Source organism: Heptranchias perlo, chromosome 3, assembly GCF_035084215.1.
Source record: "Heptranchias perlo isolate sHepPer1 chromosome 3, sHepPer1.hap1, whole genome shotgun sequence".
Classification (NCBI taxonomy): domain Eukaryota; kingdom Metazoa; phylum Chordata; class Chondrichthyes; order Hexanchiformes; family Hexanchidae; genus Heptranchias; species Heptranchias perlo.
This window is the reverse complement of record NC_090327.1, coordinates 18,923,818-18,936,255: the sequence shown is the minus strand read 5'-3', so window position 1 is coordinate 18,936,255 and position 12,438 is coordinate 18,923,818. Positions and strand designations below refer to the sequence as shown.

The 12,438-nt window shown below is 49.8% G+C and overlaps 1 protein-coding gene across 3 annotated transcripts in view; it reads left to right on the top strand.

The window, feature by feature from the left end:
- The window catches only part of LOC137310786 (receptor-type tyrosine-protein phosphatase mu-like), a 797,377-nt gene that overhangs the window by 161,628 nt on the left and 623,311 nt on the right, over nt 1-12,438 (top strand). The gene's annotated exons all lie outside the window — the stretch shown is intronic.

Below are 12,438 nucleotides of genomic sequence, written 5' to 3'. Positions count from 1 at the left end.
TACCCTTTTGGGTAAGGCTGTAACAAATTCCACAGTCACGCTATTAAGAATCTAATGTCAGCCCTGATCCACCCAGAACCAAACATAATGAGTATAACGTAGCATGCAGTGTTTTCCAGGCACATGTCATCAAGTCAGCTTGTTATTGTATTTAGGCTTAGGCCCTGAATCTTGACAGTATTTGTGTGTGCAGTGCTGCCACTGACAGTCCTGAGTTAGCTAGCCATGTTGTAGTATAAACGAGGCAGGCTAGCCTTTAGCAGTACAGATTCCCGTGTGTCAAGAGGACTTTTCTCCTCATTTTTTTTTATTTGTTCATGGGATGTGGCATCGCTGGCAAGGCCAGCATTTATTGCCCATCCCAAATTGCCCTTGAGAAGGTGGTGGTGAGCCGCCTTCTTGAACCGCTGCAGTCCGTGTGGTGAAGGTTCTCCCACAGTGCTGTTAGGAAGGGAGTTCCAGGATTTTGACCCAGCGACGATGAAGGAACGGCGATATATTTCCAAGTTGGGATGGTGTGTGACTTGGAGGGGAACGTGCAGGTGGTGTTGTTCCCATGTCCCTGCTGCCCTTGTCCTTCCAGGTGGTAGAGGTTGTGGGTTTGGGAGGTGCTGTCGAAGAAGTCTTGGCGATTTGCTGCAGTGCATCCTGTGGATGGTAAACATGCAGCCACTGTGCGCCGGTGGTGAAGGGAGTGAATGTTTAGGGTGGTGGATGGGGTGCCTATCAAGCGGGCTGCTTTGTCCTGGATGGTGTCGAGCTTCTTGAGTGTTGTTGGAGCTGCTCTCAACCAGGCAAGTGGAGAGTATTCCATCACACTTCTGACTTGTGCCTTGTAGATGGTGGAAAGGCTTTGGGGAATCAGGAGGTGAGTCACTCGCCGCAGAATACCCAGCCTCTGACCTGCTCTTGTAGCCACAGTATTTATGTTGCTGAAGATGCAGTGCATTTGGCACCAAAGAAAAATGTCTGCCAGTGATGGCCCCGGCTGCTACACACGGCCATAGATGAGTGCACGGCCCACCCATACAGGCCAGTGCTGGCCTGTGTGACTCTTAAATAACTGTACGTGAAGAATTTTACACATGTACCGTTGTGTTTGTGTAGCAGCCGATGCTCCAACATTCGTCTCCCCAATGTAAAAGGAATGGATACCGGACCATTCGGAGTTGGCATACTGTATATAAATAAACAAATAAAGACATACAATGGAGATCAATACCATCTCCAAAGTCTGGTCACAATATATTCGATCTAATTCCATAACACTGTATTTCGATCCCAAACAAAACGTCTATCAGAGTGAAGATCATTTAGTGGGGAACCACTTTTTGTCTAATTTCAATATAGTGTAATGAGGGAACCATGAACAGGGCTCATGGTATATCAGAGAGTGTCATTGCGAGGGAGTGCTGTAAATATATAAACATAAACAAAACTGTTGTTGTAAAGATGGATTTATTTTTATGCAGTAAATCACTTACAGGTTTTGATAATTGTACTGTCAGTGCAATCAGTATTTTAAAGCTTGAATGTTCCCAGTCCTTTTCTTTGGCGGGGGGGGGGGGTGGGGGCGGTCCACTCTCTGTTAATTGTGTTCCTTTCAGATGCCATTCACTTTGCACGCCTTCCTTTGATGGCAGGAGCATTGTTGGAGACGGCCCTGTAAAATCAACAACCAGTACCGCCGAAGGCACCAAAACTATTCTTGGGTTTCCCCAGGGTGCCCGGGACTGCTGGGCCGGTTATGGCATTTCGGCAAGGCCTGCTGTATTGGGCTTGGGGGGCTGACCAGTTAGCCTGCCCATATAAACCAGCGGCAGTGGACTGGCTCCCCCAAAATGGGGTAGGATTCTTCGGGATTCTCATGGAACAAAATGGGGGGGGGGGGGGGGAGGTGGGGGTTGGTGGGCACTGATAATACAGCGCTATGGAACCATTCGTGGGGACACTTAGGAACTCTCCTGACCTTCCACTTGGCCTGTCCACTTCAGCAAGTCGGCATGTGATTTCATTATCACTGGTTTATACAAACCTTTCCCCTGACAGACTGGCTAGATTCACCAAGTCATGAATCTTTCTTTGATTGCCCGTCATGGATAGTTGCTTTAGAGTCGTGCTCGCAACCTCCAAGTGCGTGCAAATCTTACCCATGTGAAGTTGTTTCCTGCTCTGCCTTGTAGTTTAAACAGGACAATATGGCAGCAAAACAATCAAGGTGGTTATGTTATGGAATGAAATGGGGCATCATAGAATCATGGAGTGATACAGCACAGAAGGAGGCCATTCAGTCCATTGTGCATGTGCTGGCTCTTTGAAAGAGCTATCCAATTAGTCCCAATCCCTTGCCCTTTCCCCATAGCCCTGCAAATTTTTCCCCTTCAAGTATTTATCCAATTCTCTTTTGAAAGTTATTATTGAATCTATTTCCACCACCCTGACACACGGGTCTCACACATGCAGCTGCAACCCCAATGTAAATTTCCCAGTTACACTAAGATCAGCTTCTATGAAGATAGGGTAAGAAAGAAAATGGTAGCCGGTCTTGGTGAATCCATCGAGTTTACATTGGGGTTCCACTGGGTGAGTGAGACCCACAGGTGAGGAACCAGAGGGACAACTTCCTTCAAATGATAATGAAAAAGCACTTATTTTGCTACGACCTATCCCAGCCAGCTTTTACTTAGAAATTCGCAATACAACATTAAGTCCTGATTGTTACAACTTCACTTATTTGATTTCTGTCCTTTAAATCCAGCTGGAAATAACTCTGGATATCGATTGTCCCTGTTAATTACTGAAAGTTTCTTTGCTCAATTATTGAATTGCATCGGGTTATTCGCAAAATGTCACTATTATTACTTCAAAGACATCAATGTGAACAGAAACATAAATTAATAATGTGCTGGATCCATATTGTTCCCAGCTATGTAAGGTCACTGTGACTGAAAAGGATAAGTGGGGAACAAAGAGAACTTAAAGTTGGAGTGAAAGCTTTGAAAGGCCGAAGTTGGCTGGGGATGGCCATCGTGCAAGGAATTTTTAGTTAATATCTGAGTTGGGAGCATTGGGGCTGCATGAAAGATCCCTAGTGTTCAGTTTATTTGGAAATAAAAATGGTTTACTGTCCTATTTTGAGAAATCTATTTGAAGGGCCAAGGCCAATGGTACAGAACACCATTAAGATTGAAAAGCAGAGGAGAGAAGACGACGTAAAACAGTAATATCGGTTTGATCACATCAAGCCAAAGGTTTTAAAACCCTGCAGGCTGTAGGAAGAGAAGACTGAGGGGCGTGAGGATCCCACAGTTTTGAGACCCTGAGAAAAAATGAGTAAACTGTCCAATGAGTCTTGGTTTCAACAGAAGAAGCTGCAGGGAGAAGGAAGACCTGAAGATAGTTCCCAGGAGCAATATCCATAGTAGCACTGATAAAAGAGAGAGAGAGAGAGAGAGGAGAAAGGCTGCAATGGATAGAGTGGTAGAAGACAAGGGGCTCAATTTTCCAGGGAAATTGCGGGTGCGTTGGGGGCGGGGCGGGGGTGGGCTCTGAAAATCGGGGAAATCGTGATCGGGTTCGGAACCTGGCTCCAACCCGCAGCTTCCAGGTTCCCCACTTCTGGGTGCACGCGCGCCTCGCGAATGTGGAAGTCCCACCGGCAATTAAAGCCGACGGGCTGATACTTGACACAGTTGCTTAGATAGTTTAAGTAGTTGAATTACTTAATTTTCTCCACTTTGAGGTGGGGTGCGATTTTGAAGCATCCTCAGCTGTGGGAAACACTCCATGTTGCAACAGACGTGTTTCAGCCAGCAGCCAGTGGGAGATTCAAATGCTTATTTGACAGATGGGGAGAAAAGGTCACTTATTGCAGCAGGGCACTCAGTTCTTTCAGACAAAGTTTTGGCTGCAAGATCTTTGTGTTTTCACTGAAAATTCTTACTTTCCACTCAAAATTCTGCCGTTCAAACATATTTAACTACTTTGCGGACCCCCTCAAACTCACACCGTCAGGATGGGGGGCGCCATGGCTGCATTCACCACTACATCCGAGGATGAGCAACATCACCAGCCTCGCCAGGCACGGCGTCCACCACCGCCACTTGGAGCTCCACAACACAGGGCTGCGCCACAGGCACCTGCACAAGAGCACAGAGGGCAACAACATAGGAAGCGACATTTCAGGAGGCACTACCTTCGCCACAAGGTCTACAGACCGAGGCTCAGCTTCCTGGACCTCTCTGAGGAGCAGTGCATACGGAGGCTCAGAATCAGTCGCCAGGTAGTCGCAGACATCTGTAGCCTCCTTCATGCCGAGCTGCTCCCGGCTGGGCTGAGCCGTATCTCCTTACCTGTCGCTATCAAAGTCACCACTACCTTCAACTTCTTCGCCTCCGGATCATTCTAGGGTGCCACCGAGACATCGCTGGGGTCTCTCAGTTATCTGCACACAAGTGCACAAGGCAGGTCACGGACGGCTTATTTTGCAGGGCCTCGCAGTATGTCAACTTCCCCATGGACGACCTCAGCCAGACGGAGAGCGCAGTGGGATTCCATTCCGTGGTTGGCTTCCCACGGGTGCAGGGTGCAATCAATTGCACCCAGATAGCAATACGAGCACCTCCACACGAGTCAGGACTGTTCATCAACAGGAAGGGCTATCACTCCATCAACACTCAGCTTGTTTGTGACCACTGCAAAAGATTCCTTCACGTGTGCGCCAGATTCCCTGGCAGCTGCCACAATTCCTTCATCCTCAGGGAATCGAGCATCCTGCCCCTCTTCCACGCACCGAACACCCTTAAGGGCTGGTTCCTTGGGGACAAGGGATACACCTTGCACACGTAGCTCATGACACCTCTGAGGAACCCCATCACCGAGCAACAGCGTCGATATATCGACAGCCACATCACCACAAGGTCTACAATTGAGCATGCTATAGGGCTGCTCAAGATGCGATTTAGGTGCCTGGATCATTCTGGGAAGCACTTCAATACACACCATACAGAGTGGGATGAATTATAGTCGTGTGTCACAACATGGCACAACAGAGAGGGGTGCCACTTGAGGAGTCCCCATCCACATCTTTCATCCACATTGAGGAGGAGGAGGAGGAGGAGGTGGAGCAGGAGGAACCCATGAGCAGAGCAGCGGCTCACCTGGCTGCTCGTGAGGTCAGGGAGTCACTGATATGTGAACGGTTCTCCTAACATCAGAAAGTGTGAAGAGTCCAGTCCTCACACCACCTGGAAAGAGCAGCAGCCACACCAGCAGCCACCACCCCCCCAACCCCTCCCTGCACAAAATGGTCCTGCAACTACACATACATCCACTGTAGAATGACCCAATGGGTGGCATCAAGTGTCGCCGTTCATGGTGAACCTCATGAAAGGGCCCTATCACAAAAGCCAGTCAAGAATGGCCAAGATGTGGCAGTAGTGGTGACAATCATAATATTTAATGTGAGTTTAACAAAAAGAAATATAAATAAAAAACATGACCAACCGTTAAACACCGTTGTGCATCCCCTTCGTGCTTACAAAACCTTCACCCTTCTCTTACGACTACTTCTACCTGGTGCATCCCCTGTGGCTGCTGCAAAGGTAGTGGCAGGTTGCTCTTGTTCATGCCCTGACTGCTTAGATGCTTAGGGCTAACGCCCTCTGGGTTTTGGAGCACTTGAGGGCCCCTCCAAAGACTGCTCCACCTGCACCTGTGCAGGGGCAGACTCAGCCACCTGGAGAGGAGGCAGCATTGTGGGTACTGGTTGAGAGGGGGGCAACAGGTGAGACGTGGGAGCGTTTTGAGTGGTGTCCCCACTTCCATGTCCCCTTTCGCCATCATCCCTTCACTGGGCCAGGGCCACATCACTCCTACCACTCTGCTGGACAACAGTTTGGAGGACATGTGTGATGCCTCGTAAGGCGAGTGCTAGTGTATCTGTCTGCCTGTTTAAGGCGGCAGAATGTTGTTCAGCCTGAGTCCGAACGGCCATTGTCAGGGCCTGAATGGACTCATTTGTGAGCCATGCTTGAAGCTCAATGGAGGCTAGCCTTCCCTCCATCGCAGACATTCCCGCACTTACCTGTGACAGTATCTCAGAGAGTTGCTCACATCCCTGTGACACTATCTCAGAGATTCCCTCCCGTACCTGTGCCACCATTTCACTCATGCAGGAGTTGGACTCCTCCATCCTCTACGCTATTGTGGAGAGTAGGCGTGGCACCTGCTCCAGTACCTCGCAAATGTGCTGCTGTCTCTCGATCATTCTCCTTTTAAAGGATGGCCCCCAGGGTTCCACATCTGTGTCCAGCTGAGTAGAGCCTGGAGAGGACGCTCCCACCGACGCAGACTCTCCGCAGCTGCCCCTGCCATCAGTGTCTGCTCGTCCTCACATATTGCGATGAGCATATTGAGGTGCTGAAGATGGCGAGGCATGTTAACATCAATTCATATCGTGTGTGATGAATGTTAAAGTTGTGTCTCCAGTCGTTTGTCGGGTGCCAGTCTCGGTGTCCCCAACGGACAGGCACTCGAAGGTTCGGCTGAGCTCCAGCGCCTCCTGCTTGGCGTCTGCAAGGATGACGATTTGTTGCAGCCCCCCTCCGGTCCTCGCCCTCTCCCGTGCATCCTGGGCTCTCTTCTCTTATAAGGGGAGAAAATACAGACGTATGACTGAGTGATGGTGAAGTGGCCAACCGCTGAATGAATTGGTTTGGGTGAGGCTGACCGTGAAAGAGATGCATCAGAGGGTGAGTATGAGACAGAGCCATGACATTGGATGAGGATTGGGGTGAGTGGTAGTGGTGGGGTGAGTAATGGGGAGTTGAGGAAGTGTTGAGTAAGTGCAGGTAAGTTGAGGATGAGCTTTGAGTGGGTGTGAGGAGTGATGTGATAGAGTAGTGTTGGCATTGCAGAATGAGTTGGGGGGTGGGTGATGTGGAAGATGGCGTGTAGGAGAATGAGAAAGTGTACTCACATTGGCTGACCAAGTTAGGTCATTAAAACGCTTCCTGCACTGGATTCAGGTGCGGGAGATGTTGCTGCTGCTGGTGACCTCCTCTGCCACCTTGAGCCAGGCCTTCTTGGTGGCAGAGGCGGGGCATTTTCTCCCGTCCGCCGGGTAAAACAGATCCCTCCTCCACCTCACCCCATCCAGTAGCACCTGGAGTGAGGCATCATTGAATCTTGGAGCAGCCTTGCCCCTGTGCTGCTCCATTGTGGTGTGTGGGTGTTTGCTCCAGGAGAAGCCATTGGAGGACTGCCCCTTTAAATAGAGCTCCTCCAGCTGACAGTCTGTGATGGGGGTGCGCAGTCCGCCCGCTGCGCAGCTTTCGGACGGCAAATCTGGAACCCACGTTATGTGACACCAATTGAATCGTGATCGCGTGGGAAACTGACATTTTATATTGCCCATTCACACACCCACTCCTCCCCCCCGTTGCCATCCTGCCTCCATTCTAATATCGGGGCCAAGAAGTGAGAGACGGAGCAGATACTAGATAACAAGCTTTTTCTTCACAACATTAATGCAGTTTAAAACATTTACACAGATTTATTTCCGATAATTAGTTAGTCCAGTCCGTTTAATTGGCTTGCCATTTAAATAATTGATCAGATTTGCTCTTATCTGTGCCGAGCTGACTCATTTACTCGATTTCTGTGCTTTAAATTCTGCTCATCTATGCTTTTTGCTACATTTGTGTTTTCTGAGCCATTCTTTGTGTCAGTCATGCATATCTCATCACTTCAAGTGTTAGTCAGGGTACAGTTCAGTCAGAGATCTGTGCCTTATCCAGACGTGAAAAAAAATTGTCCAGATGAGATTTCTGTCATTTAATAATCTTTGTTAACTTTCCTCCATTTGCGAAACATTTTCTCATTCACTAAACTTCTGTTTTCCCTAATTTTTCTGTCTTAAGTAGATGAATATTTATCTGTCAAAGATTTTTGCAAAAAGAACATTTAGAAGATTGGCAAAAAAAAATCTTTGGCTGTTGGCAGAGTGGAGTTTTGTACCTGTGAACCCCCGATTTAGTGAGTAAATACATTACATGGTGTGGTACTGAACCAGAGAGACCAGAAGATCCCAGGTTTGATTAGCCGAGGTTCTCTCTCCTGATTGCTGTTTAGTGAGCCCTGCTGGAAAGTCTGTTTGTGAGGATGTTAGGAATCTTACAACACCAGGTTGTTCGGAGGCTTTCTCCTTCGTCAGGTGAGGAAGGAGAAAGCCTCCGAAAGCTTGTGATTTTCAAATAAAACTGTTGGACTATAACCTGGTGTTGTAAGATTCCTGACATTTGTCCACCCCAGTCCATCACCGGCATCTCCACATTGTGAGGACGTTGGGCAAGGTCGTGATGGGGTTGGCACTGACGCCCTTGGACTCACTGGCCCTTGTGCTCGTGCAAGAAGAATGACAAATTGGACATGGTGCAGTTGGGTTGCTGCTGCCTGTGAAACTCTGCACCAGCAGGAGAAAGCATCCCTGGGAGGAGGAAGGAAAAGTACACCATTTGAATAGTTAATGCTTGTTACATTTTATTTGTTCTGGGCTGCAGCTCTTTGGTATGGCGAGTGTTACTCAAGAGGCAAAGGAGTTTTAGAACTCAGTGGCAAGTAGCCTTATAGCCTGTTTGTACTTCAACCCCAGTGAGACTGTGTTTAGTTCAGGTCAGAAAGACCCAGAATGAATGGAGTCTCTCCTAGGAGTTTATAATGAGGGCTACTTCAAAGTTATGATGTGGAGATGCCGGTGGTGGACTGGGGTTGACAATTGTAAACAATTTTACAACACCAAGTTATAGTCCAACTATTTTATTTGAAATTCACAAGCTTTCGGAGGCTTCCTCCTTCCTCAGGTTCACGTTCCCACAACATTCACCTGAGGAAGGAGGAAGCCTCCGAAAGCTTGTGATTTTCAAATAAAATAGTTGGACTATAACTTGGTGTTGTAAAATTACTTCAAAGTTAGTTTGAGTCTATTCATTGACCTGGAGATATTAGATTACTTGCCCAGTGCATGATGACCAGCTGCTCTTCCCGTACCTACAAGAAGACTCAGTACACTTTACTGAGTATCCAGGAAGATCCCAAATCAACTGTGCCAGCTCATGACTCCACATTTAGCAGGCAGACAGGGAAATGAAGTAGATCGGTTATGAAATTTGTCTTCAACAATCTAAGTTGAGAACTTGCATTGTTGGATTGATCGAGAGGCTTGTAAAGGAATAAAATCGGGCATTAGTAACAGTACAAAAAAAAGCTTCGAGGCGGTTCCAGGGCTCAGATTATGAGTAATGGTTGAGAGAACATAATTTATTTCAGATTAGAAATACAAAATGGGTGGACCTGAGACCTACAGATCAGGAAAGGTCCCAGTATCAATCGTTGTCTGTTCTAAATTGGCTGATTTCCCCTGTGGTGGTAGTAGGGGGCACTACAGCTGGGAATAGCATTGTTGGTCAAGGGAGAAGAAGAACCCCCACTGGAATGTATTTGGTGGTAATTTTCACCTTCATTGCCTGGGCAGTAAACTGGTGGAGTGGATCACCCACCCATCATAGAACCCACCTGGTGTGACGGAAATGAAAATGGGGTGGGTGCTATCACGGGCAGGTGACCTGCTGCGCCAGTTTACTGCCCAAGTGGTAATAACGAAAAGAACATAAGAACATAAGAAATAGGAGCAGGAGTAGGCCATACGGCCCCTCGAGCCTGCTCCACCATTTAATAAGATCATGGCCGATCTTCTACCTGAACTCTCCACATCCCTTGATTCCACGAGAGTCCAAAAATCTATCGATCTCAGCCTTGAATATACTCAACGACTGAGCATCCACAACCCTCTGGGATAGAGAGTTTCAAAGATTCACAACCCTCTGAGTGAAGAAATTCTTCCTCATCTCAGTCCTAAATGGCCGACCCCTTATCATGCGACAATGCCCCCTAGTTCTAAGCCCTCCAGCCGGAAGAAACAACCTCTCCGCATCTATCCTGTCAAACACTTTAAGAATTTTATACGTTGTGTCTGGAAGACAGATGAAGATGGGATCATGTTTGGTTATGATGCCTCCATGGTTAAATCTATGGCCAACACGTTAATGTGTAAACTGACACATGGGGCTTGATTTTCAATGGGTTGGGAGCTGGGGGGGGGGCATTGAAAATTGCCACCATTTCGGACACCCCCCAACCCGCCTCCGACCCATTCATTTCTGGTTTTCATGGGGGCGGGACGAGGGGCGGGCGGCCAACCCGCTCTCAGGAGGTGGGTCGGGCCTTAAAACCTTTCAAGGAGGCTTCAGGCCTCCATTTCTAACTAATTCCCGATTTCAACCCCGGAGGGCCGGGATTTCCGGGCATTCTGTGTTCTGCCTCGTGAAAGAGGGCGAGAAGGCCCGAGACTGCAGGTAAGTGCCTAGAATGGCACAGCTTGTGGGCCGGGAGGAGCAGGAGTGCTTCCCCCAGGCCCAACAAGCTTACCTGCACCGACCCCCACCCCACCCCGATCGCGGATCCCCGACCCTGACCCCAATGCTCCCCCTCCGACCCCGACCACAATCCCGATCCTCCGACCCCGTACCCCAATTCTCCGACCCCAATCCCCTGACCCCTATCCCGATCCTCCGACCCCAATTCTCCGACCCCTATCCCGATCCTCCGACCCCCATCCTCCGACCCCGACCCCAATTCTCCGACCCCGATCCTCCGACCCCTATCCCGATCCTCCGACCCCGACCCCGATCCTCCGACCCCGACCCCCCGACCCCTATCCCGATCCTCCGACCCCGACCCCGATCCTCCGACCCCGACCCCGATCCTCCGACCCCGACCCCCCGACCCCGACCCCAATCCCCCGATCCCCCGACCCCGATCCCCCGACCCCGACCTCCGACCCCCATCCTCCGACCCCCATCCTCGACCCCGATCCCCCAACCCCAATCCTCCGACTCCGATTCTCCTGACCCCGAACCTCCGACCCCGACCCCAATTCTCCGACCCCGATCCTCCGACCCCTATCCCGATCCTCCGACCCCGACCCCGATCCTCCGACCCCGACCCCGAACCTCCGACCCCGACCCCCCGACCTCGACCCCAATCCCCCGATCCCCCGACCCCGATCCCCCGACCCCGACCTCCGACCCCCATCCTCCAACCCCCATCCTCGACCCCGATCCCCCAACCCCAATCCTCCGACTCCGATTCTCCTGACCCCGAACCTCCGACCCCAACCCCAATCCTCCGATCCCGATCATCCCACCCTATCCCCCGACCCCCGAACCTGATCCTCCGTTACCCCAACCCTGACCCCGATCCTCTGACCCCCGAAGCTCCCCCTCAACGATCGCGGACCCCCGCGATGACCCCCGATCCTGCCCCCCCGTGACTGACCCCCGTGCCCGCCTATGTCCACCTGTGCCCACCCATGCCCCTTACCCACCCATGCCCTCGTGCCCACCCATGCCCCCCCCGTTCCTCCCCCCATCCATTCAAACAAAGGATTACCTGCAGACTTACTTGCAAACGTCCTCTCCCTGGCTGGTCTCCCGTCCAACTGAGACCAGCCTGTCAATCAGTCGGACAGGAAACTGACAAAAAAAAAGACGTCCTTACGTCAAAATCGTAAGGACGCCCGGGAAACCCGTACTAATGGGTTTCCTGACCTCCAATTGACCCCCCCCCCCGGTCCCTTCCCGGCTCCGTTTTAAAATTGAGCCCATAAAGACTGGCCATTTGGGTGAGGATAGCGGAGGATTGCCAGCACTGGTGAAATTGTACCCTAGCAACAGTTAGTGCCTCCAAGAGAGAAAGGGACCAACCGGGGGAAACAAACAAACAAAAATCGACAGAAGATTGCAGGGAGAATGACTCAAGTGCTTCAGGTTGAACAGAGGCTGTAGAAATGGAGAGAGCCAAGGCCTTTGAGTACAAACAGAAGCAACAGGGGCCCTGAAAAAAACATGCATTGGAGGCAACTTAAAGTTCAACTTCTCAGTCAAGTTAATACTGCTGGAATAAAATGACAATAAGCATGGAGAGTGTAGTGCCTCTCTAGAATCTTTTTAAAAGGAAATGGACAGGCTCCATTTGTAATGTTTGAGATTCCTTTTCGTATTGTGCTCTCTCTGTTTAAGTCTACAGGGCTGATCTTCTGAGATTTGTGAGCCAGGAGCGTGCATCAGAAGATCGGGTGCAGAGGTCTGTGTGTCTGATGCACAGTGTGCCAATTCTGTGGCAAAGAAATGTCTTTGTTTTTTTTTGTGAGGTGGTGGCGCTGACCAACGGAAGCCTCATTATATTTTTGGGAAATGTTTCTCACCGGTTCCTCCCCCATTGTGTAGATCATCCTTATAAAACAGGTGTACCTGTCTTTGGTTGGTCTGGACTATCGAAGTTGACTTCTTTTAGGTGTACAAATAAAAAGGAAAAGAAAAC